Genomic DNA, 25,510 nt, shown 5'->3' with positions numbered 1-25,510 from the left:
ATGTCAGCCTAGGCTGAGCAGTCCAAGTGCCACACTACCAGTCACCAGAGCCACACACCAGGAGCCCCAGATACAATTTCCCTTCTTGAGTATCTGACATGTAACTTCTGACTATAATCAGAGGGACCTGCTATGGAATTTGCAGAGTCGGCTGTAGAATTTTCAGGGTCCAGTAAAAAGTGAAAGCAGAGTCTCTTCTTCAAAAGGCATTAAGCATTTCAAGACAATGACAGCAGAGCATTAAACCAAACGCCAGGCCTTCATGGGGACCTGTGAGATGAAAGGAACTGGTCACATACCCATGAAGCTGGCCATGACCACCAGAAGAGGAGGTGGTGTTGTACTAGTCAGGAGACACATTGATCTTAGTCTCCTGCAAATAAAGTCCGTTTAAGTCCTGTAATATAGTTTCTGCACCACTGGGAGGTGCCATTCAACATTCGTTGAATAAATGAATTGCCGGTGGCAATGGCCGGTATGGGAATATAATGCAATTTCTCCTTCAAACACCAAAATGAAGGAAAGAGTGTGGTAAAGTCAGCTGTTACAAGAGCATCGATAAATTGACAAAGTCTAGGTCTTGGAAAAAGTATAAGCAAGAACAATGCTTTAAAATGCACTGAAGGGGCGCCTGGGTAGCTCAGTGGGTTAAAGCCTTCCACTCAGGTCATGATCTCAGGGTCCTGGGATTGAGCCCCACGTCAGGCTCTCTGCTCAGCAGGGAGTCTGCTTCCCTTCTTCTCTCTCTGCCTGCCTCTCTGCCTACTTGTGATCTCTGTCAAATAAATGAATAATATCTTAAAATAAAATAAAATAAAATGCACTGAAGACACAAGAAGAATGGTTCTAAAGGCTGGAATAACATACCCTTCGGGCTCAGGAGAGTTGCCTAAAATTATGATTATAGGTCAAGAAATAATAAGAAGTATGAAACATTGCTTCAGTTGGCTCTTTAGACTTTTTGCCTCTGGTTGAGTCAGGCCAGCTGTTTAAAACATCTCTGTGTTCACTCCAAAGCCACCAGGCCAGAGCCATTACTGACTGAGCCCTGGAATCTGCATTTTCCATAAAGCTTCCAGCTGATTCTTTAGGACTCGCTGGTATAAAGGAATTGTCGATCCTTGACCACGTATTTCCCAAAGAGTATTTCTGCCAATCTGTCAAAAGATTTTTTGCCAGGACAAGGAGGAAGACATACCTGCCCCAGATGACATTTGGAAGAGAGACTTTGGATGATTTTGGTGGAGAAGAGTAGTGACGGAGCTGGATATCTGTAGAAACCATGTTCTGGAGTATCTTGACTGCTTCTGAGCTTCCCCCAGATCTTTTCTTTATGGCCAAGGCACTACTTGAAATCATTCCCTACCTTGTTCTGAGAGAAACATTCAATGCTGTCCTAAGAATATTGTATTAGAAGAGAACAGCCACATTCAGTCATTGGCTCATCAGGCCGACTTACTTCCTATGAGCCCAAGTCACTTGTCCAGCTGAGGGGTTTGTGTGAACCAGGTAATTTCTAAGACTCAGCTCTAATACCCAAGCATGCTAGAAGACATGTGATCATGCAGAAACGACACTGGACGAGACCACAGAAGACCTGGACTCAGTCCGAGCTCCAGCTCCAATTAAGTCTTGGATTTTAAGGAAGTTCTTAATTTATCATTTTTGAAATTTTAAAATGGGCATAATAAATTTAAGATGAAGAGATTTTTGAGAGTTAAATGAGAAAATGTGATTGAAAACATTTATATCAATAAAATGCCAGGCATGATCCCATGTTTCCGAGTGTAAGCAATGCTACCCTGAACATTTTTGATGCATCTTTGAGGGCAATTTGTTTATTTCAAGAGATGGTATTACCGGACCAAAGACATTATTACAAAAAGTGGAATTTGGAGGTCAACAGATAGGAATGTTTTTAAAATGCCCATGATGCATATTGCCAAATTGCCTTCTACAAAAGTTGCTCAAATTTAACTTAAACAGGCCTAGTATATGAGTGCTATTTCCTAAAACTCTGGTCGACACTGAGTATTATCTTTTGTCTTCATGTTTCCAAATTGGTCTTGTTGTTTAGTATTTCTAAAGTCTCTAGTGGTGTGGACATTTACAACATATGTGGAGAGTGCATTTGGAACTCTTTTTTATTGCATTTATTCTTTTAGTGAGACATTGGACAAAAAGGACCAATACAGGATGAGAAATGTATGAAGAATTTGAGAAATGTCAGCTGCTGTCCGGCAGCTCCTGCTTTTCTTTCTCTGATTGTCTAGTAGCATGGCCAATGCTCTCCAACTTTGTTACTTCACTCATCACTCTTTATGGTATTTCTTGACACATTAAAAAAAAAAACACCCTTTAATTTTATGGTAATCAAAACATTTGAAGCATGAACTATGAGACAAATAATATTTGTTTATTTATTTATTTTCTTTTAAAGATTTTATTTATTTGACAGAGATCACAAGTAGGCAGAGAGGCAGGCAGAGAGAGAGGAGGAAGCAGTCTCCCTACTGAGCAGAGAGCCCAATGTGGGACTCGATCCCTGGATGCTGGGATTATAACCTGAGCCTAAGGCAGCCACTTAACCAACTGAGCCACCCAGGTGTCCCTGTAATAGGACTTTTTTAGGGTAACAGCAATATTGAGCAGAAAATACAGAGTTCCCATATACCCCTGCCCCAACACATGCATAGCTTCCCTACTGTCAGTATCCCACACTGATACATAAGTATCATGCAAAATTCACAGTTTAAGTTAGAGTTCATTCCTGGTGTTGTCAATTGTCTGGGTTTGGACACAGTTCCAGTGACATGTATCTGCCATTGTGCTACATAAGGAGTAATTTCACTGCCCTTAAATTCACCCTATTCATGTCTCCCTCCCCCAATCCCTGATAATCACTGAACTTTGTACTGTCACCTTTTTTGTCTTTTTTAAAATGTGATATATTTGGAATCATACAGTATGTAATCTTTTCAAATTGTCTCCCTTCACTTATCAATACAAATTGAAGTTTCCTCCATGTCTTTTCATGGTTGGATAGCTCACTTTTTAACACTAAATAACATTCTCTTGTCTGGAGGCCATAAGCGATACGTCCATTCACCTAAAGGTCCTACTAAAGGACATGTTGGTTGCTCCCAAGTTTTGGCAATTATGAATAAGGCCTCTAGAAACATCTGTGTGCACGTCTTTGCTTGGACTTTAAGTTTCCAACTCCTTTAGATAAATACAAAAGAGAGCAGTTGCTGGATTATATGGTAAGAATATGTTCAGTTTGTAAGAAACTGTCAGACTGTCTTCCAAGGTGGCTGCACCATTTTGCATTCCCACCAGCAATGAACGAAAGCACCTGTTAGACCACATCTTTGCCCACATTAGGTGCTGTTGGTGTTCTGGATTTGGGCTATTTTGATAGGTGTGGAGTGGAATTTGTCTTATGATGGGGAGCATATTTTTATATGTTTATTTGCCATCTGTCTATCTTTTCTGGTGAGGTGTCTGTTAAGGACTTTAGCAAATTTTCTTCATAAGGATTGTTTGCTTTCTTATTGTTGAGGTTTTTTTTTTTTTTAAGATTTTATTTATTTATTTGACAGAGAGATAATGAGAGCAGGAACAGAAGCAGGGGGAGTGGGAGAAGGAGAAGCAGGCTTCCTGCGGAGCAAGGAGCTTGATGTGGGGTTCCAACCCGGGACCCTGAGATCATGACCTGACCTGAAGGCAGACGATTGACAACTGAGCCACTCAGGTGCCCATTATTGTTGAGTTTTAAGAGTTCTTTGTGTATGTTGGATACCAGTCCTTTATCGGATGCTCTTTCCTTGAGTTTTCATTCTAGTTTCAGTTGGTTATCTTGGGATTTCTGGTAGATATAGTCTCTCAACAATTAAGCAATTTATCTTGCAAGTTGTTTCTCTCACATGTGTTACTGGATTGGCTTCAATGTCTAAGACCATGTTGGAGAAGGTGGTGAGAATGGGCAACTTCTGGTCTTATCTTTCAAGGGTCTTCCGAGAGAGCTCAGCTTTAAGTATGATGCTAATTACTGCTTTGAAATTGATATTAAGTGTCCTTTGAGGAAAATAGCTTTTCTTCTTTGCTGTAAAATATGATTTCGTGTTTAAGGCATAACACTTGTCCAATTTTTGCTGTGTGCTAACATTATAATGTAAAGAAGAGATCAGAGGTTCTTTGGCTATTTTCAAGCTAGAACTAATACTCTCATCTCCCTGGCAAAATGAGGTCCGCACTTTTTTTTTTTTTTTCTAAATTTAAGTTAATCTTGCAGTAATCCTAGCTTCATTAAAGCTGTCTTCTCTCAATTTTATTTTTACTAAATTTGGCATGTAATAATCCCTGTTTGTCACTACTTATTTTTTTTAAGATTTTATTTATTTATTTGACACAGAGAGAGATCACAAGTAGGCAGAGAGGCAGGTGGAGAGCCGGAGTGAGCAGAGAGCCTGATGCGGGACTCCATCCCGGGACCCTGAGATCCTGACCTGAGCTGAAAGCAAAGGCTTAACTCACGGAGCCACCCAGGCGCCCCCACCATGTATGATTTCTTGAGGCTCAGTACACAGAAGTCTCAGAAGATCAGTGAGACTTGCCATTTATTTTCTCCTTCAGTGAGACTTGCCATTTATTTTAAAAGGGCCCTTCCCCCCACCCCTCACGGTAGCACAGTTTCTTTTTGTAGTTTGTAGACTACAAGTATGAGTCAGGCTGATATTTATTTTGATTCTTGAGGACATGTAAAGCCAACTTTCTTTTCTCTGTTATGTTCTCCAGGGAGGCAATTATTTTGCGAATGGCGCGTATGGATTTTTTTAAGCATTTATTGTTTTATTATGCTGATAGGTGCTCACCAGTTTTCAGATATCCGTCTGTCGTCCTACTACACAAACAGGGGCATTTGTGTGCTTTTTCACTTTCTCACTTCTATGCCGCCTGTGGGTCATAAGAGCCAAAGGGGACCCTTGGAATCATGTGACCCAGCATTCCCAGAACCTGTTCAGGAGACACTAATTTTGAACAGTCATCTTTGCCAAAGGGTCTCATGGCCAAATCCACAGATGTGTGAGAGAAGTTCTGCAACAGAGAATTGTTGTTTCACTTAGTTTAATCCCGACATTTTCCCGGCATTTTATCATATAATCCTTTCCTTCCCAAACAACACGGCAGGTCAGCAAAGCACTTGGAAAACACATTGCCCTGCCCACTTGTCCCAGAGGAGTGTCACCCTTCCCCCTGGGCGTTGTGAAGTGAAAATTCTGTCAAAGTCTCCTGTTGGTCTCATGAAGGTATTTATAATTGTGACTCAGTTTGTGGTGTAACCTGTATGTAAATACAATCTCACAATATCTAGAGAGATATATCTCCTTCCTCTGCATGAGAGCAGCCAATCTCTGCTGTTGTTTTCATAAACCCTCAATCTTTCCAGTTACGGTTGAAATTTCGAGCTCCTGTTGCTTGTGGACACCTGTGCTGTGTGCATCTACCTGACTCTTCAGGCAAGGTCCTGGACCCCTCGAGAAGCTGTACCTGCGGAAGGCCCGCTCTGGAGGCATTGCAGGTTCCATCTGGGGGCACTGCAGGTTCACGGGGGTAATGAGCTCCCAGCGGTCCGGAGGCCAATGCCCTGAGTCCTTTACCTATGGGGACCAATTCTCTTTTCTCCTTCCCAGGGCTAACAACTGCATGCCTGACTTCAGCTAGTCAATTGGCCAGAGCTGCTTGGAGCTCTTTTTCCGAGAGGGATAAAAGGGTCTGGCTCCTTCTTTATCCTCAATTGTTCAGTCTCCCTTTAACCACAGCGAAAGCGTTTCCCAACAGCTGCAGGGGGTTAGGAATCCAGAGCAAAGCAATCCAGAAAATTAACAGCTGCCTTTGGCCAGGCAACAGTGGTGCCCCAGGACCCCAAATTTCTTTCATTGTGTCAGGGGAACCTTGTCAAGGAGCCTCACATTTCCCAGGGGGCTCACATTAAAATGCAGATTCCTCTAGACCTAGCGAAACAGCATTCCCTCTCAAGTGCGTCCTGGGAATGGCCTTTGAAACAAGCTCCCCAGGTGGTTGTTTTGCAGGTGAAAGTGTGAGGTGGTTTGTTTCCAGAATTACAAACCACCTTTTTCTTTACCAAGTCTTTGAACTCAAGAATCAGATAATACCTCTTACTGTAAGTACAAGATCAAATTGTTTCTTTTTTCTAACTTCCTCCCTCCTTTAACTGCTTCTCAGTAAGCAATCCCTGAACCCTGTTCACTCCCCAGCTCCATCCCCCCTCCAGCAGTCCCAAAGAAAAACCCTCCAGCTTTGAAGTACTGGGAGCAAAGGGAACAATAAAAGGGCCTCTTCAAGGGGCTTAAAATAAACCAGAACAAAGGGATGCCTAAGCCTTCCTTGGGCCATTATCTCTCCCTGGGTCCTCCAACCTGCTCCAAACAACAACCGCAAAACAAAGAGAAGCCAGGGGCTTCCTTTCCCTGCCTCTGAAAACATCTGCCGAACAGAGAGGCACATTCTTGCCTCTGGCCGGCAAGCTCACCTGGGCGCTGATTTCCCGAGACTCTGCCGTGGGGACCCCAGCTGGTCTCTAGGTGAGGCAATCCTACCATATTCAAGGGACCATACAAACAGCGGAGTAAATAAGCATGGCATCGAGTCAAATTCTGGCTTCCTAAGGGAAAATGCAGACACGATCATTTCATCCAGTCATGAATTATAAATGCAAAAACATCTCCAGAAAAACAAACAATCAAGACTCTTTTATGTCTAAACTTACTAGTAGGATGGCTGCAGGGAGTACTGTGGCTCTTTGTGCGAGCGTCATCTTACTTAGAAACGCATGGAAATAAGCATTGGTCAACACCTACTATGTGTTGTATATGAGCAGCGCATGGACAATAGCTTACATTTATTAAACACGTATCTTGTGATAGGCCCCGGGTGAGAACTTACATGTTTATCTCACTTATGCCTTACAACAACCAGAGGGAAAACTCGTATAAAAGAATACCCATTTTACAGTTGAGAAAATTGAGGCTTAGTGTGTTTCATGGTCCCAGATTTATAAGCTTCTGAACTCAGGAATAAAAGCCAGGTCTGTCTAAGTCTTGACTCTGTTCCTTTAATCCCATCTATTATACGTTGTTTTTTACCGTCTTCTAGCTTGTACCTGTTTCCATAACCAAGATATTCCATGGTCCTGGAAGGAGGAAACAAGCATGTACACCATATTGTGGCACTACAGAGCTGGGGCTCCTGGGTAAACCGACTTGGAGTCTGGTTCCGGTGCTCAGAGGGGCTGTATTCCTATCTACAGGGCTGCAGAGACAGGTGACATGGCGTGGCTTTTGTCCACCAAGAAACACTGGCGCCCACGCAGGGACCAGGCCTCCAGAGAAGGGCCCGGAAATTCTCTTCTAGGTGTACAAGCAGGTGCCCCAGGCAGTTTGCCCATCTCCGTCCAGGTCTTTGAATGTGAAGTTGGAGTGACTCTTCTATAAATCCCAAACCTATTTTTAAATGTTTGTTTCTCGTTTCAGAGAGGATGCATAATAACAGTTAACCTTAAATTTAAGTGCCTCCACATGCTGGTCCACGATGGGTAATCTAGATCCTGATTTCCTGATCCCGATTCTAGGTCCTAGTTCTGTCCTTTGAAGGCAGGCACTGGGAGATCTCTTTCCACCACTGGGACAGACAGGATGGCGACCTCCCATGGGTACCCATCAAGCCACCAGTCGCCAGGCTTGCATAGCTCACCACGCTGGTGTGATCATCATCGTGGATCCAGTCGAGTTAGATAAGCATGGGCTCAGAACAAAGAAGTAGGCAGAAAAAGTGCCCAAAAATGTTCTCACTACATTCTCCTTGTAGTGGTGGGGAGGCTCAGTAGGGGCACTTTTACCAAAGACGTGGGGTGCAGGTCTATGTGACTGACCTCCAGCCTGTGAATGCTGGTTTTTTCTATCCAAGTTGCAGGGTCTCCTTCCACAACACAGAGAGGAACTTCCCCCCGCCCCACACACAGGCGTAAGTGGCTGGACTGGGAGCACATGGTGGAAGAGGAGGGGTCAGTGGCCCTTCGTTGCAGAAAAGTGATATAACCCCTAAAGTCTGAAAGCAAAATGCAAGTCCATGAAGGCAGGCAGCTATACTCTCCTGAACCATTTGCTCAGAGTGCTTCACTGAAACTGTCCAGGTTGTGTGGAAACAGGGTATGGCCCAGTGTACCTAGGACACACCAGGTGAGCAAGTTAGCAGTTCAGGTTTCTTTACTGCAGGACTTCTCAGAGCCTTTGCTGGGAATCGTCTATCACCAGACACAAAGCCTTATGGCCACGTGCAGAATTTTCCAAACTTGCTTGAGTGTGGAAACCTTACATGTGCGGGATGAGTAGTATGGGGGTGCAGGGAACGTGGGCACATGTCCATTGGTGCGTGTTTGCATACACATGTCTGTGAGTGTGAGCGTGGTGTGCCCATGGGGTGTGTAAAGTCTCCCAGTCACCCCCCCTGAAAAATACTACAACAGAGCTATTTACTCGAGACAACAAAGTCAACATTTTGGTGACTACTGTGTCAGAATCCGGATTCAGCCTTTCTCCTGGCTAGACCCCATATACAACTTAGTTACTGAGGTCCAGGCAATGACTCCAGGGTCAGAAATATCCTAGGGCAGTTTGCACCCTGACTCCCAGAACCCTCTGTCTCTGCGAAAGGGGTTGCTTTGAGGAATCTGTAAGGACTCCAGATAAACAGAGTGGTGATAAACCTCAGTCTTGGCACGAGGGGAGTCCGCTCCGCAGGGAGAAGAGAACAGGCCGAGGGGAAAAGGTTAAAGATCTGGGGTCTGTGCTCATGGAAGGAAGTGAGTGCAAAGAGAACTAATTGAATGTTGATGTAGGTAGAATTCCTACCCCAGCCCTTTCCAGAAGTCCTATAAAAAACCCCCAAACCAAAACAAACAAACAAACCAACAAAAAACAAACCAACATAAAAAACACCTCTTTTATTCCAGAGCAGCTTTAAACAAAAACAAATTGTCTTGTCATCTTAGCATATATTAGTGAAGAGTGTATTTATGCCCCCTTGGGACCCCTTCCCCCTTGGATCTACCAGGTGCTAAAGCCCCCCCCACCCAACTCCCCCCACACCTCCACCCCGGGCTGCCCAAGCTGTGGGCTGCGTTTGTTTATTTGTTTAAGAGGCAAGTGGGATTTAGCACTCTCCCACCCTGCTGACCATCCTAAATCAGGCCTGCCCTCCAGCTTGTGGGACAGAAACCTCAAAGAGCCAGGGCCTGGGCCTTACTTAGCATCTGTGAATGCCAAGCAACCCAGAAACTTGAAAGGGTTTCTCAGCCACTCCCTTGAGAAAATGCCATCAATTAATTTTGCAGCTTCTGGTCATGCCGGGAAGTCGGCCTGCTGCTCATCTCTACTACTTCGGTTTTTAGCAAGCATTGGAAACCAAGCCCATTAGCCCTATAGTCCATAGCCTCTGCCAAAGTGTCTACAAGGAGCGTTGAGTTTTGTCCTTTGAGCTTTGTTGAGGAAGGAGCCCGGGGCCCAAGGGGAGGAATGGCATCGCAGAGAAGATCATCACTCTAGAAGAGAATAGTCTGAAGTCTCCCAGTGTCCGGGGAGAAAATTACATTTCTTTTCCAGACTCAGAAGCTCGTGGGAAAACGTCATGTTTGAACTACATAACCCGGGCAAGAGGTTGACAAATGCTCGGGCTCTGAGCTGTGAGGTTGCTTCTGCTGATGATCTTGTTCGGAGTCTCTGTGGCTGAAACACTGACGTTGGACGTTTGAGCAATCGCAGATGACCACGGCCCACAGGGAGAATGCCCTGCCATTAGAGATAAAGCCTCTTGAGAAAGGCCTCACCACTCCAGTCCAGCCTTTCAGGGTGTGGGGAGCTGCCGCAAAGTTGTTTACCTGTCAATCATCTTTAAGCATCTTGATACAAATTCTTGTCCATGTGTGCTAGATTGAGGGGGATTGACCCAGAAGAGGGTGACAGCTTTAGGCAAGTAGAACCTTGTCTGGAAGAGAGAGACCAAAGTGTGTCAGGCAGGGGTGGTGGGTAGGGAGGGGAGGGGGCAGGGAAGGGGCAGTGACAGCTAAGATGGAGTATTGACCCCTTAACACTCCAGGTCACCAGACTCCTAACAACTCAGATTTGCAGGGTTCCCAGAAGCATTCATACATAGTTTTATGAAGTCCACTTAGAATTTTATTGCTTTTTAACTTATTTGATTCTATTTTGCTTAGGATTTCGTTGTTTTTATTTATTCTTTTTTTCCCCCCCATTCGAGTGTAGTTCTAGATTTCACCTGTTTTAACTTAACAAATGAACCCTCATTTCTGGGGGCAGTTTTAAGTACACAGTTTTGTTTATGAAGAGGATTTTATTTTTTTAATTGAAGGCCTCTGAAAAGCCTATAAATTAGCCCACTCAAACAGTTCCAGGCAAGGATTTTTGTTATTGTTATTCTAGGATGGGTCTCTCATCTTTTAATTATTATTACAAAATACAGGAACATACAGATCAGAAAAAGAAGGTCTCTCAATTTCATTCCTAGGAGATAACCACCATTAATCACTGCTGTGCCTCATGTCAAAAGTTTTACTGTGCATATGAAATATTTTCTGCTTGTGACAACATTCAAGGCAAGGGACTTTAGAATTGGCTTTAGGGGGGCACCTGGGTGGCTCAGTGGGTTAAGCCTCTGCCTTCGGATCAGGTCATGATCCCAGGGTCCTGGGATGGAGCCCCGCATCTTTTATTTTTTTTAAAGATTTTATTTTATTTGACAGTGAGAGATCACAAGCAGGCAGAGAGAGAGAGAGGAGGAAGCAGGCTTCCCGCTGATCAGAGAGCCCGATGTGGAGCTCGATCCCAGGACCCTGAGATCATGACCTGAGCCGAAGGCAGAGGCTTAACCCACTGAGCCACCCAGGCTCCCCTAAATAAATAAAATCTTAAAAAAAAAAAAGAATTAGCTTTAGGTAAGTAAAAATAATATACATTTTTTAAAATTTTCAATACTGCAGTCTGAATCACACTGTACATCCAAACTATATTTTATCTTCTCGTTAATGACTACATCGTATTTCATTGGATAAAAGTTTCATAAGTGATTACATGAATTCCCAATTGATGGACTCTTAAGTTGTTTTCAATTTTTTTATGCACTTAAAACAATGGTGCAGGGACGCCTGGGTGGCTCAGTCGGTTAAGCAGCTGCCTTTGGCTCAGGTCATGATCCCAGAGTCCTGGGATCGAATCCCACATCAGGCTCCTTGCTCGGCAGGGAGCCTGCTTTTCCCTCTGCCTCTGCCTGCCATTCCGTCTGCCTGTGCTCGCTCTCTCCCCCTCTCTCTTTCTGATAAATAAATAAAATCTTAAAAAAAAAAATGGTGCAGTGAGGTTTCTCAAAGTGATTTTTTTTTTTTTTTTGCATATTTCTGCTATTATTTCCATGGAATAAATTCTGGGAAGTAGAATCACCACCCCAGGGAATATGGACAATTTTCAATTGTGATGGCTTCAAATTTGTTATTTCCCTATTGTTTTGCAAGGTACCACCCTCCCTGATAGTTTTTACTTCTTGCTTTTCTGACAACCCTGAGGATGGTCATTCTGTTCAGCCCTTATCCACTGCTGGGAAAGAATGCATTATACCTTAACAGAGATTCTCTCTTGAGGTGCAGTTATGTTTCTGTTTGACTGTTTCCTCTATAATTTTCTTTAATTTCCAAATTTTTGACCATAATTATAAAATTTATTGAAAGGAAGTGTGAGAGTTAAATAGTTTTCATGGCTGAGAGAAATCACATATTATTGGAGATTAGAAAAGATTGTTATGCAGGAGAGTGTGCACCTCCTAATGGATGGGCAGAATTTCTGCCTGGGCAGAAATTATGATTGAAGAGAATCCCCAAGACCCAGGGAAGGAGGTGGAGATGTTGATGGGCAATGGGGCGTGAGCAAAGACTTTGGTCCCTGGACTCTGATTGGGTTGGGGTTTAGGAAGAAGGATGTAGGAGCAATGTCTTTCTGGGGAGAGCCCAGCCCTAAAACAAGGTCCCCCATGCAGGCACCAGGTAAGAAAGATTAAACTATGCTAAAGCAAAGGGCCAGGCAGGGAGACACCAGCTGTGAACACTGTGCAGGCACACATGTTACGTCTTGAGGGCACAACCTTGTGCTTCTCATAAGACAGGGAGCCTCAGCTGTCCTTTGCAGAACCAGAGGGCTATGCAATGCAGATTTTCTTAGCTTGGCTGTTTGCGGAAAAACAAATCTGGGTGGAAGGTCTGGAAGTCTTGTGCAATTTCTGGCTGGAGAGAGGTCAGTCTCAGGCTAGCAAAGAGAGGGCCATTTCAACCACAGTGACCGCCTTTTCCCTCAGGAAGATTGCATTTCTCCAACACATCAAAAAATTGCATGGGTTTTAAGGGTTTCATTTCTAGATCAATATTTTCCAAGGAGAGAGAGAAATTACAATTCAGGGGGAAAACAAAACAGAAACAGTTAAAACTCTGGCCACTGGCCCTCTCTTTCAATTGCCAGAACATAGTGTCCAGGGGACAGTGTCACCCTTTATGTCTCCACATTTTTCGGCCAAATGTGTTCCCACCGTCAGTCCATTCAATTCTCAAAAGAGCCACATGAAATAGGTCTGTTAAGTGCTTTGTTGGAGATGAAGAAACGGGCTTAAGGGGATAGCATTTTTAAGAAAGGTCTCTGGCAACAGCATAACACCCAGATCGGTCTCTTATAACCACAAAGTTCCGTTTCTCACACAAGCTAGGCCTTGGCAGAGAGTTGGGTGTGGTTCCATGTTGTCTACAATCAGGAGCAGAGGGGGGAGCTGATTTGGGGGTGGAGGTGTTCTCGTGGCCAAGAGGAAAGAGCAAGAAAGCTTTCTCTTAGAGTATCACTTTTGCTCACTTTTCACGGAGCAAAGCAAGTGCCACCCTCTGCACTCCGTCAAGGGCATGGGAACTGGAGGACCCAGTCAAGGGCCTGCAGCCACGGCTGCTGGTGCCACTGAGTAAGCTTCGGACAGGGCAGGGGAGCGATTATGCTGGCTGCCATGGGGCCAGTGGGGGATGGGGGACTGGAATTCAAAGGCTCACCTCTCAGGTTCCCACCCTCTGGTTCTTTCTACTAACTGCATTCCCTCTCTAAGCCCTACACAGGATTTGGTCCCCTCTGATGGACCTCTGATTCCAGGACTGTGCCTTGTCTTCCTAGTCTTTGTCTGCATTTCTGTTCCATGTGGTAAAGGGCCACTTGGGAGCCCCGGGCTTCCCACCTGCAAAACATGACCTCTGGGCTGGGCCTCAAAGACCGGAATAACCCAGTGATGTTAAAACACTGACTCATGTCCCGCTCAAATTCATTATCAGCTTGATTATCATATTAGCTCATATCAATTCTGGATATATTAATTTGGCCTGTTGACCCACCCCTCCCTGGATCTCCAATACATTTGGTCTCTCCACGAGGATCTTCACTCTTCTGGGCTGCTTGCTAGTTTCCATCACCCCACTGTGAAGTACTAACATACTTCACAGCCACATGGCAAGCATAGGAAAGAAAAGAGGGCTGATCTCCCTTATGAAAAGGGTCTTCCCAGAGCCTTCCATCCAAGGGCATGTGCTGGAGGAGGGGCCACCCTCCTCCATCTGCGATGAACCTGCAGAAGCGAGGGCTCATCTCCAATTCTCCAGTGTTTGTACTCCTCCTTTTTCCATGTCCTATTAGCAAGAGTCAATTTTAGGAGCTGCAACAGCCAGGTCTGTGCAAACAAATTTTCTAATGATAACTGGACTAAATAGTTTGCCCAAGAAAAAACAGTGCTTTGTAATTGGCAAAATGCCCTCTCCAGGGGGTTTGAGGCTTGTAGGGTACTTGATGTGGATGACAATGAGATGTCTGGGGTGCTACTCCAGGGGTCTGGCCATTTAATGCTTACACCTGACAACCAGAAGGGAAGCAGAGAAAACAAACAAAAGCAGGATTACTACAAATAAGAGAGGCAAATCAGACAACCCAGAATCTAAAAGAGTCCATGAGGAAAAGCACTTACCAATTCATCGCTTGGCTATTATTATCCTTAAATTTGGCTCCAGTCCCTTTTCATATGCATATAAAATCTAAATGCTTGCTTACATAAATTTGGGTATTCAGGTTTTAAAAAATTAACACGAGTCAGGGCCCCTGGCTGGCTCACTAGAGTTACCTTGCAGCTCTTGATCTCAGTGGCAGGTTCATGTCCCATGCGGGGCATAGACATTACCTAAACACCAAAAGTTAACATTGATAAGGGTTCTTCATAATCTTTGTTTCTGATGGCTGAATAATTCTTTTCTGAGAGGATTGTTTACATGTTTTGTAATTTACTTAGCCCAACCCCCTTAATGCTGAACATTTTAGGTGATTTTTATTTTATACTTTTGAAATTATAAAGAACACTATTCTGAACATATTTATACATTGATATTTATGCATAAGTAGGAACTTGTGGCTATCTTATTTTTTTAGGCAATGAAACTAGATTCCCATTCCAAGAGTAGGGAGATAAAAATCATATTGCCTATTTCCTATTTTATTCAAGGTTCCATGAATCAGACAACATCCAACCTAGCAGACAGAAATGAGCTCTGAGGAACTGCGCAGAAGCAACTCAGAACAAGGAAATTATGCTGGACACTAAAATCAGGTTGGGTATCCCAAGGTCACTTTCATTTTAAAGGATGGTGGATTATCTATCTGGCTGGTGCGGATCAGGCGATTCCTGATGGACTGGCTTAAGATTCTATTTCTGGGAAAGTAAAAAACTATAATTAAAAGTCTCAGTTTGGTGACGTGAGGCTTAAGTTTCGGCTTCATGTTGTGGGGCTTAGCATAAGCGACTCCATTTTGAGCATGTTATCTTGTTTTAACAAGTTGTTATACATTTCTTTGCTAATCTCACCATTAACTTTATTTCCAGTATGCTGTTGCTATTTAAGATCATGGTTAAAAAGAGTTCTAAGCAATGTGGAAAAAAAAAAAAAGAACACAATATTGTACACACTACACAAAATAGCACTTAAAAAAGACTGGAAAGAAAGGCATCTGAGGTTAAAAGTGTATTGAGTAGTAGGAATATAAATATTATTTACCAAGCTAGATTCTGTGGGGTTTTTTTTAAACATCTTTTTCAGGAAAAAAGATTTTATTTTAAGTAATCTCTATAGCCAACATAGGGTTCAAACTCACAACCCCGAGATCAAGAGTCATGCACTCCCCGGAGTGAGTCAGCCAGGTGCCCCATGTTTTTTGAACATTCTATATTTTCAATAATGAGCGCGCATTACTTTTATAAACCTAATAGGAAAAACCATTAGCTTTGGAAACTGAAAAGGCAATGCAAGTGAAGGTCAAGCTGCGTGTGGCCAGCACCATTCATTGGCATCAGGAAATTGGAAACAGAAGCACAAGTGCTTGTACCATTTACTAGTTTGCTGATCACTACCATGCATTAGATGTTGGCTATTTTGTCTACAAAGCATCAGCCTTCTTAATGTAGTTAGTGTAGTCACATGCAACATTTAAATACTGAGTATATTCCCAGGACAGGTATGTTTCCAATTTTTCACTTCAGGAGCTGATGGGCTGCTCTGTGGGGGAGGTAGGCTGGCACAGGAGGTAAGAAGTCTGCTTTGTGGGGTGTGGGAAACTGAGGTGAGCTCCAAGCTTAAGAATCGCCCTATTTGTTTTTTTTGTTTTTTTCTTTACCTTTTTCTCCTTCTTGCAGGGCACTTCCTGGGTTTGGAGTTTTCTCATTTTGATTGATGTGTATAGTACAATATCCAAGCACTTAAAAATGTACTCAGATATTGTAATAGACATAGTTCCAATTAGTGAGACATGTTCAACCATATTTTTAAGACTTTTTAAACGATGAATCCACGGGAAATAAACTCAAAAGATTTAAAAATCTGTTTCCCTCCCAATGGTTATGCAATGCAGCACAACCAAATTCTGAATTTCTGAGTCCACCCTCCATGAAAAATACCTCCATGAAATTAAACTACCCTTCTTATGCCTCTGTCTTAGGACTGCTGTATAAAATATAGGATATCCAGCTGAATTTGATTTTCAGATAAACAACAAAGAATTTTTAATATAAATGTCTCAAACATTGTATCCTACTTGCTCCACCAAGCAAAGCAATCCCTGACCTCCAGTTAGAACAGCTAGTCTCTGGAAAGGGAAAGTTTGGTCAGGACCTTATGCTGTAGGGTATAGATGAGAGCACACTAGGCAGTTTGGACAAATGGCCCATTAGTTGCTTTTCTCAAGGCCAGGATGGTTTTCCTTCTTTTGAGTCTGTCTGGGAACCCATCAAGGGAAGGCTACCCAGTACTCCTTGGCACATTCTCATCTCTAACATGGACAAGGTTCCTGGATCCAGAGCCTGGGTGAGATGAACAGATGAACAGTGAGGGGCAGGATTGGGAAGGATGGGGGAGGAGGAAAGAGCTGCAGCCTGTGGGCTTGTGATCCCACCCCCAAACCTGACTATTAGTCAAATTGCTAAACCCACAAAGTGCTTGGTGTAAGTGGATCTCTTACCCCACTGAAGCAGCTGCACTGCGTCAGTGTGTCTGAGGGAAGGAACAGAAGCAGCTCACACAGACTCACAAACACTTAGCAGAGACTTTGGGAGGGGAGCCCCTGGGAAACTACAGGAATGGTGGAAGACCAGAAGATCCCCCTGACATCTGGGTCCCGGTTTTACTTGTTTTACTTTTATTTATTTTATTTTTTTAAGATTGCGTTTATTTGGCAGAGAGCAGGTAAGAGAGCAAGAGAAAGCACAAGCAGGGGAAGCAGCAGAGAGAGAGAGGGAGAAGCAGACTCCCCACTGAGCAGGGAGCCCGATGCAAGACTTCATCCCAGGACCTTGAGATCATGACCTGAGCCAAAGGCAGATGCCTAACTGACTGAGCCACCCAGGCGCCCCAGGGTCCCGGTTTTAGAGTAGACAGAGCTCTGCATATAATGGTATACAGTTACATGGATTCAAATCCTGTACCTATTAGCTATGTGATCTTAGATCTATCACTTAACCTCTCTGATCCACAGATCCCACATCTTTGAAAAGAAAATGTGAACACCTGTATCCAAGGTGTCCTTGAGAGTTAAGTAAGACATCGTGGTGATGCCCCCAGTGCACAGTAAGTGTTTCCAAAAGCTTTACCTCCATTTCTCCCAGGTTTTCTATTTCCAGGAGATAGATGTGTTAGAAAAGTTCATTGGGTTGGCAACTAATCACACACAAACATTGCAGTGAGCAAAGCCTTGTTTCCCCACCACTTTCAGGCTGCGGATGAGAAGGAAAGGAGAACAAGATGAAGTCCGAAGAGCGGGTTTGGATACAGGGACAAACGATGCAGCTGATATACACCTGCCCTCATTGCCGTGTGCGCACACACACGCACACATGCACACACGCATGTACCTGATTCATCCGTCCTCCAGCCAACTTTCTAAAAAGAGTTCAATAGTTTAAAATATTCATAGCAAATCTTCTCTCAGTTTTTGGCATAATTGAGTAATCCAACCACTGAATAAAGAAGGACTTGATATTTTTGGCTTCCTAGAAACTGTAGGGGAGGAAAACACTTCCTTCTACCCTTTCAGATTCTGCAGCTAGTTTAAGAATTAAGTTGACATAGGACAGATTAATCAGGAGGAAAAACTCCAACTTTGATTACGTACGTACTCATGAGGTCTCACAAAAATATGAGACCAAGGTCATTCTCAGATGACAGAGATTTACACAGCATCTTGAGGTAAAGGAAAGGGTGAGGGTGGTCATGGCTTTGAGGTGGAAGAGACAAATTCTGGCCTGGGTGAGAGACGGAAGGGAAAACAGGCACAACCAGTAAATCCCAGGAGCCTTGTTGTGCAGATAAGGACCTCTCAGGTGAAAGACCACATCTGGTAGCTCTCTTCCTGGTGTATTTGCTAAGGGAAATTTCCTTTATAAATGTAAATTTCCTCTGTAAGAGGGGAAGTACATACTTTTCTTAGGGGCCTTAGGGGGCGGTAAAGAGCTTTACCTGTGCCTGCTGATTTTCTCTCCCCTTTGCCTCAAATAATCCATATGCCAAAGTGTCATATTTGGGCGCAGCCTGTTCTGAACCTTTTACATTTTTTCAGCATGAAAGAACACAAAATGTATAACCTTGACCAAACTTTACTCAGAAATATCAGTGTGCTCACAATAAGGATTTCCTCAGGGCTGCTAGTGGGAATCACTGCCTCCTCAAATCCATGGGGGGTCAAACGCCCCAGAGCCCCAAGAACAGAATTCAGTCTATCCTGGGGGTGTCCGACAGCTCAAGAGACTGAAAAGAAAATGGGATTGAACGAGTTTTCATCTGAATGCTGAGGAACCCCAGTGACTTGGACTTTTTGCCCTGGTTAGGTGTTGGGTGGAAGCAAGACTGGGGCAAAGACAGCTCGAGGGGAGCTGGGCGGGACCAGGATGAACTGCACACTCCAGATACCTGCAGCACAGGTGCCCTGTCCCCTCCTCCTGGGAACTGGGAGCTACAGGAGCACCTAGTCACCATGCAAGGGAAGGGGGGAGGGTAGGGGTGACCGTGGATCTCAGGTCTGGAAGGTTTTGATGGTGGATAGGACGTCTTATCAATGCCAGACTTGCTTCCGATAGGAGCACTCCACTAGCATAGATTTAACCCAGAAATTAGGAACGCAGACAATTGTTCGTGTCCCCAGTGGCTCTGGCCAGAAACAATTATCCGCTTGGCTCATTAAAACAAGTAACGAATGCTAATTGTCTCCACAATTAGCCAAGTACTGGTTCAGCCACTTGTGCCTACAGTACGGGATTGCGTGCGAGAGTGGCTGGCAAGAGGAGGACTTAAATTCAGCCCTAAATAGTCTGTCATTCTATTTTTTTTTTCTCTTTATGCAGTGAGTGTGGGGTGCAGGATATAAAGAGGGAGCTTGGTCAAGGTGACCCGGACGCTATTTTCTAGCTTTCAGATATGGAGATTTGTGGTGAAAGCAAATGCATAGACTCATAGAGGATCCATTTCCTCTGAGTCTACATAATCAGGAAAGTCCCTGGAGGGAGGAAGGAGAAGGAAGGAGAAGGTCCCTGGAAGGGAAGGAAAGGGAGGAGGAGAGAAATACCACCCACACAAGGCAACATTCCCTGAATTTCTGGAAGTTTCCTTAGGCCCTACCAAGGTTCTCTGAGGGCTCCATGAGACACTGGGGTGGATATCCCATATTGCTGGATAAGGTCCTTCTATGAAGACACTAGCAGAGGGAAGATGGGACAGAAGGCAGAGGGCAGTGCAGGGAGTTGGGGGGGGGGTGGAGTTGGCTCATACGCTCATATTTCCCTTCTGAAATTGCTCAAATGATGAAACTCTGGCTCTCTGCCCAAACATCCCCATTCCTCCCTTTATTCTGCATTTATGTCTAGCTTGATTTTCTATTTTGCCCAGATTTTCTGAGGACCTTGTCGTATCAGTTAATTTCCAGTGGTGAAGCACCAAGAGCCCATGCAGCTCCTGCCCAGAGAGGACAGGGTGTGTCCCCTGCGAGGAATAGCAAGGGGATTCAAGCCCTCTGCCCTTCCGAACAATACACTGGAGGGCAACTGAGGAAAATGGAAGGGAGGTTAATAAAAGCAAATACAAGGCAGGAAGTAGAAAGGAAGCAAGCAAACAGGAAAGAAGGAAAGAAGGAAGGGAAGGAAGGAGATTTTGTCTGAAGGCTCCCAAGTGAGAAGTTACTGGAGGCAAGGATACCCTTCTTCTCTCTCTGCTCCTGCTTTTCTGCATTGCACGTGTACCCCTCTGCTGCAGATCTGATTGCCAGATTTATCCTAATATCCTAGTGATGGATGAAAGTTGAAATATTCATCAGCCCTGAAGTATTTATATTACAAAAATTAATACTTGAAAAGCACCCTGATGACTCTCTCCAAGGAGACCCAAGGTTGTAGTCAGTGTAGACATCCAGTACTGGCTGGACTGACTCTTGAACGAAAAAAGTAACAGTACAAATAAGTATCAAATACTTTGATAAGTATCAAATGTGTGCCCATTTATTATTGCTAAATTTTATATTTCGTGCCACTTTTTGTTAGATTTTATTTATTTATTTGACAGAGAGAGAGAGAAAGCACAAACAGGGGGAGTGCAAGCAGAGGGAGAGGGAGAAGCAGGCTCCCCACTGGGCGAGGAGCCCAATGTGGGGCTCGATCCCAGAACCCTGGGATCAAGAGCTGAATTAAAGGCTACCACTGAGCTGCCCACGTGCTCTTCATGTCACTTTTATATTCAGGAAATTTGCTGAGCAAAATGCATAATTAAGTATGATTTAGTTTTTATATATTAAAAAAAAAAACTTTTCATGGGCAAATTTTGCAACTCACATTTGTTTGAAGGATCCAGCTTGCTCTGTAATTGTTAAAATTTTTTCAAACTTTTAGTGGGAACTGAGAAGCCTACTAGGTGATAGGTGAGTCTTTTCAGTGCCTTTCCTAGCACTGCATATCCGGATCCCCCCCAACACACACCAGAATTCTAATTCCACCTAGAATTAGATTTCGAATTCGAATTCCAACTAGAATTCGAATTCGAATTCGAATTCCACTAGAATTCTAATTCTATTTCTAATTCTAACTACACCCCTGAGTCCAGCATTCCCTAATAACAGCTGCCCAGGATGCATGAACCTGAGAGATCACCCTTATTTTCTTGAGAGGAATTTCTGAGACCAAAAGCTAAGTAGCTTCTGACCAGTGGATGTTCTGGAACTTTTGCCTTTTCTGCTGCACGTGCCCCCTCCCATCTTACCCAGCAGAGCCCCATCTGCCACCATCCACCTGGAGCCTACTGATGAGCTTGTCTTGGTGGAGGAGGGTATATTTTTCATAGCAGTCAAGGGCAGACCAGTTTCTTATTATAAAAGTCAAATAGAGATGTTCTCTTATCTGATACACTCATGACAGTAGTTGATGATGAAACACACAGTTGTGAAGGATTCATAGATCAAGAATATTTCATTTTACTGAAAAGATATACTTTGTTGGCTCCTCTTTTGATGAGAGAACCAAGTTCTGTTCTTTGAGTGAGGTCTCCTCATGAGAAAATCCATATTGGAGCTCAGCTGGGACCCAGTTATATCTATATTTCTCTACTTTTTCCTTTTAAATGATCATGAAATCATTTTATAAACATTGGAACTAAATTTTCTCATTTGAAAGTCTGTGATGGTTAAATTCCCATTGCACTAAATATAATATTTCCATGTCACTTGAATGATTGCCTATGATCCTGACACATGGAAATCTAGAGATGAATTAACCATTTTCTCTTTCATTCTTTCCCTTTTTTTCCTCTTGCTATGTAAAAAGCATTGGTATTATTCAACACTTCTGAAAGTTCTAGCCAATTTCATAAGTAAGATGTAATCACTGAAAAGAAGCCAAATTTATCATTAATCCTAGTTGTGATGCAATGGAAAAGCTGTTAGAACTAATAAGGGTAACGGGAATATGGTACGCAAAAGTTAAAAATAAAAGATATATGTATATGTGTGTATGTGTGCCTTTATATTTATATCTGTGTGTGTGCATACAGTTCTCCTATGTGTGAGAAAATGACCACCTAAAACAAAACGTAAAGAATACCATCTTAAAAAAATTATAACTGCCTATAGTATAGCTGAAGTCAGATATTATTAGGTCATATAAGAAGGACATCAAACTTTGCTAACTAAGGGACACAAAAAGATTTGAATAACGATATAAAGAATGCTATCATTTTATTTTATTTTACTTGATTTTATTTTGAGAGAACACACATGCACGTGTACAGGGTTGGGGAGGGGCAGAGGGAGAAAGAGAAAGAGAGAGAATCTTAAGCAGGCTCCACACCCAGCAACAGAGCCCAACACAGGACTCAATCTCATGACGTGAGCTCAAACCAAGAGTTGGACGCTTGCTTAGCCGACTGAGTTACCCACAAGCCCCCGTTTTAAGATTTTATTTTTAAGTAGGCTCGACACCTAGTGTGGGGCTCAAAACTCACAGTCCCAAGATCAAGAGTCACCCACTCCACCCACCAAGCCAGCCAGGTGCCCCGAGAATGTTATCATTTTACTATGACCGTATTCACACTCTCCATGGGGTTCTTTTTTTAACTTTATTAGGATATAAAAATTCATCAGGAAGAGTCAATGGAAGAGCCTGAAGAGGCAGACCCTTGTTCCCTGTACTATACATCCCTGTGCCCAGATGCCCTGAGGTCTAGCTTACAAATAAAATAGCATCTATTTAAAGTGTACAGTGTGGTGAGTTGGCATAGGTAGGTATTGTGAAATGGTTATCACAATTAGATTAATTAACACATCCGCCCACTCACATGGTTACCGTTTTTTTTCTTAGACTGTGGCAAGAGCCCTGAAGATGCCCTACGGTGTACTCACACACTTCAATGCAGTATTATTTACTATAGTCACCATGCTGTACATCAGACCCCCAGAACTTGGCTTATATAGCTGAAAACTCCTACCCTTTGAGCAATCTCTCTCTTCCCCAACCCCTCTGGCCCCTGCACTCTCCTGCTCTCTATTTCTAGGAGTTGGACTTTTATTTTTTAATGATTCCATATCTAAGTAAGATCATATAGTATTTGTCATTCTCTAACTGGCTTATTTGACTTAGCATAATATTCCCCAGTTCCATCCACGTTGTCACAAAGAGCAGGATGTCCTTCTCACGGCTGAACAATATTCCATTATGCTACATTTTCTTTATCCATTCATCCATTGACAGACCCTTCGGTTGTTGCCATAGCTCAGCTATTGTGAATAGTGCTGCAATGACCATGGGAGTGCCCATATCTCCCTGAGACCACGATTCCATTTCCTTTGGATATAGAGCAGGATTGCTGGATCACAGGGCAGTTCTATTTAATTTTTTTGAAGAACGTCTACATGGTTTTCCATAGTGACATTCTCATTAACAGAGTCGCCTTTGTTCCAAACCCTTGCCAGCACTGGCTTTCTCTAGTCTTTTTGATAAAGGCTGTACTAACAGGTGGCAGGTGGTGTCTCATTGTGGTTATGGTTTGGATTTTCCTGATCATTATTGATGTTCAGCACTTTTTCATGTACTTGTTGGCCATTTATAAAGTCTTCTTTGGAAAAATGTTTATTCAGTCCTTCTGCCCATTTTTAATGCAAAGGAAATTTTTTTTTTTTTTTTTTTGCTATTGAGTTCTTTATATATTTTGGGTATTAACCCCTTACCAGAAATATGACTTGCAAATATGTTCTCCCATTTCATGGTTTGCCTTTTGATTTTGTACTTGGTTTCCTTCACACAGTTTGACGTTGTCCCACGTGTTTATTTTTGCTTTTGTTGTCTTTGCTTTCGGAGTCAAATAAAAAAAAAAAAAGCCCAAAAAACACAACAAGAAAAAAAACCCTAAAAAATTCCCAGGATGGATGTCAAGGGGCTTACGCACTCTGTTTTCTTCTAAGAGTTTAACGGTTTCAGGCCTTCTGTGGAAGTCTTTGATCCATTTCCAGCTGATTTCTGTGTGTGGTAAAGGCAGGGGTCCAGTTTCACTCTTTTGCCTGTGGCTGTCCAGTTTCCTTATCTTGTATGTGTTCAGTTGGGCAATATGAATTTCTATTTTGTCAGTTAGCGTGGTCAAATATTGGCAAGTTCACATGGATTCATCCTTATGTAGTATGATGCTTAATGGTTTGTAATATCATAGAAAGAAGGAAATGCACCCAAGTATGGACAATGGCCATCCCCGAGGTGTCCCTGACTGCTGTTATTATGAGTGAGTTTGATCCTCTTTCTTGCTGATTTTCAGTATAAGCTAAAAATTCTATAATAAACTGTATAATTTCATAATCAGTAGAAGGAAAAAAGAAAGACCAATACTGGCCCCCACAAAAAAAAATGTGTTCTTTTTTTCTTAAAGGTTATTTATTTATTTATTTGACAGACAGAGATCACAAGTAGGCAGAGAGGCAGGCAGAAAGGGAAGCAGACTCCCTGCTAAGCAGAGAGCCCGATGTGGGGCTCGATCCCAGGACCCTGGGATCATGACCTCAGCCAAAGGCAGAGGCTTTAACCCACTGAGCCACCCAGGGGCTCCAAAAAATTTGTTCTTAAAAGAAATAAGAACTATTTTAAAAATAACACTTCTCTTTGTGCATTTTTCTTATATGGAGAAAAGTAGGGATAATAATGCAATTATCACTTATAAATCCTGGTATAACTATTGCTCACATTTTGCCATTAAAAAGATCTTCTATTTTTGCTTCAATATTTTAAAATCAAATGACATGGGTATTTTTCAACCAAATGTCTTACCTTAAAAAGATGTAAACATTTAACTTCTGTTATCTAATAAAATGAACAGTAACATTTGCACATTTAAAATCTCAAATGATTATTATTTTTAAAAAATTATTTCCTTATTTATTTGAGATAGAGAACACAGCAGCGGGGGCAGAGGGAGAAGGAGAGAGAATGTTCAAGAAGACTCCCCACTCAGTGGAGATTCTGACATGGGGCTCGATCTCAGGACCTGGAGATCACAACCTAAGCTGAAATCAGGAGTTGGATATTTAACTGACTGTGCCACCCAGGTGCCCCTCTAGATTATCTTACTGCATTTCTGGTGTGTTTAACCATCATAATGTGATCTCATTGAAGTTTTCTTTTTGCTTCCCTTTAATTTTGGAGGCATCTGGGGAAAGGAGATGGAAGATGGGAAGACATTTGTTCCTGGCCTTGCAGGGTGCTAGTGGGCTCTTCAATCCCATCTCAGCAGTAGGCAGTTCGCAAACCACGGAGCAGGAAAGTCACATCTCTGTGGTGTTCCCTGCTGGAACCTACACAATCCCCTGCTGGGTCCTTGGGTGATTCAGCATCTATATATGAATAAATTCATCTCAAACTTGGTGCTCTTCCAGACTGTGGGGAGGGCGAGTGCAGGTAACAACATAGCACCCAGTGAGCAGTAGGATTGAAATTTGGGGTCCCATGTGGACACCTTGACCGTGGGGCACAGTTTCTGTCATGGAATAAATATGTCCAGCATATTTAGCGTATTATTAGAACCAGAAGTAAATTCGTAGCTCCCTCCTTGCCTTCTCACACAGCTTAACGATGGCAGAGGACACGGGGGTTGGGGGAGGTTGTTGGGCAGGAGGAAGTAGGTCCGGGTTCCCACTGAGCCATTCATTTATGCTTCCTTCTCTCTCCTTCTGCTGCCCCTCCCAACAGGCTCTGGAAGGTTTAACCTCTCCAGTGTGGGAATCATCTGTCACAGAAAGATGTCTGGTTACCTCTAGCTGGAATCACAGTGTGTATTCCCCTTCCTCCATAATAGCTCTCTCTCTGTTTT

At 43.2% G+C, this 25,510-nt stretch overlaps 1 long non-coding RNA gene across 1 annotated transcript; it reads left to right on the top strand.

The window, feature by feature from the left end:
- Positions 1-12,952: 12,952 nt before the first annotated feature.
- Positions 12,953-20,265, top strand: LOC106004198. The gene is made up of 4 exons (XR_001177111.2): positions 12,953-13,080; positions 14,650-14,754; positions 17,169-17,260; positions 17,406-20,265. It is a non-coding gene; the product is annotated as an uncharacterized LOC106004198 (long non-coding RNA).
- The last annotated feature ends 5,245 nt before the right edge of the window (positions 20,266-25,510 follow it).

The sequence above is a fragment of the Mustela putorius genome, unplaced genomic scaffold, assembly GCF_011764305.1.
Source record: "Mustela putorius furo isolate JIRA1106 unplaced genomic scaffold, ASM1176430v1.1 tig00003869_pilon_pilon_pilon, whole genome shotgun sequence".
NCBI lineage: Eukaryota > Metazoa > Chordata > Mammalia > Carnivora > Mustelidae > Mustela > Mustela putorius.
Note: the sequence above shows the minus strand (reverse complement) of the source record. Positions and strands in the feature narration are given on the sequence as shown.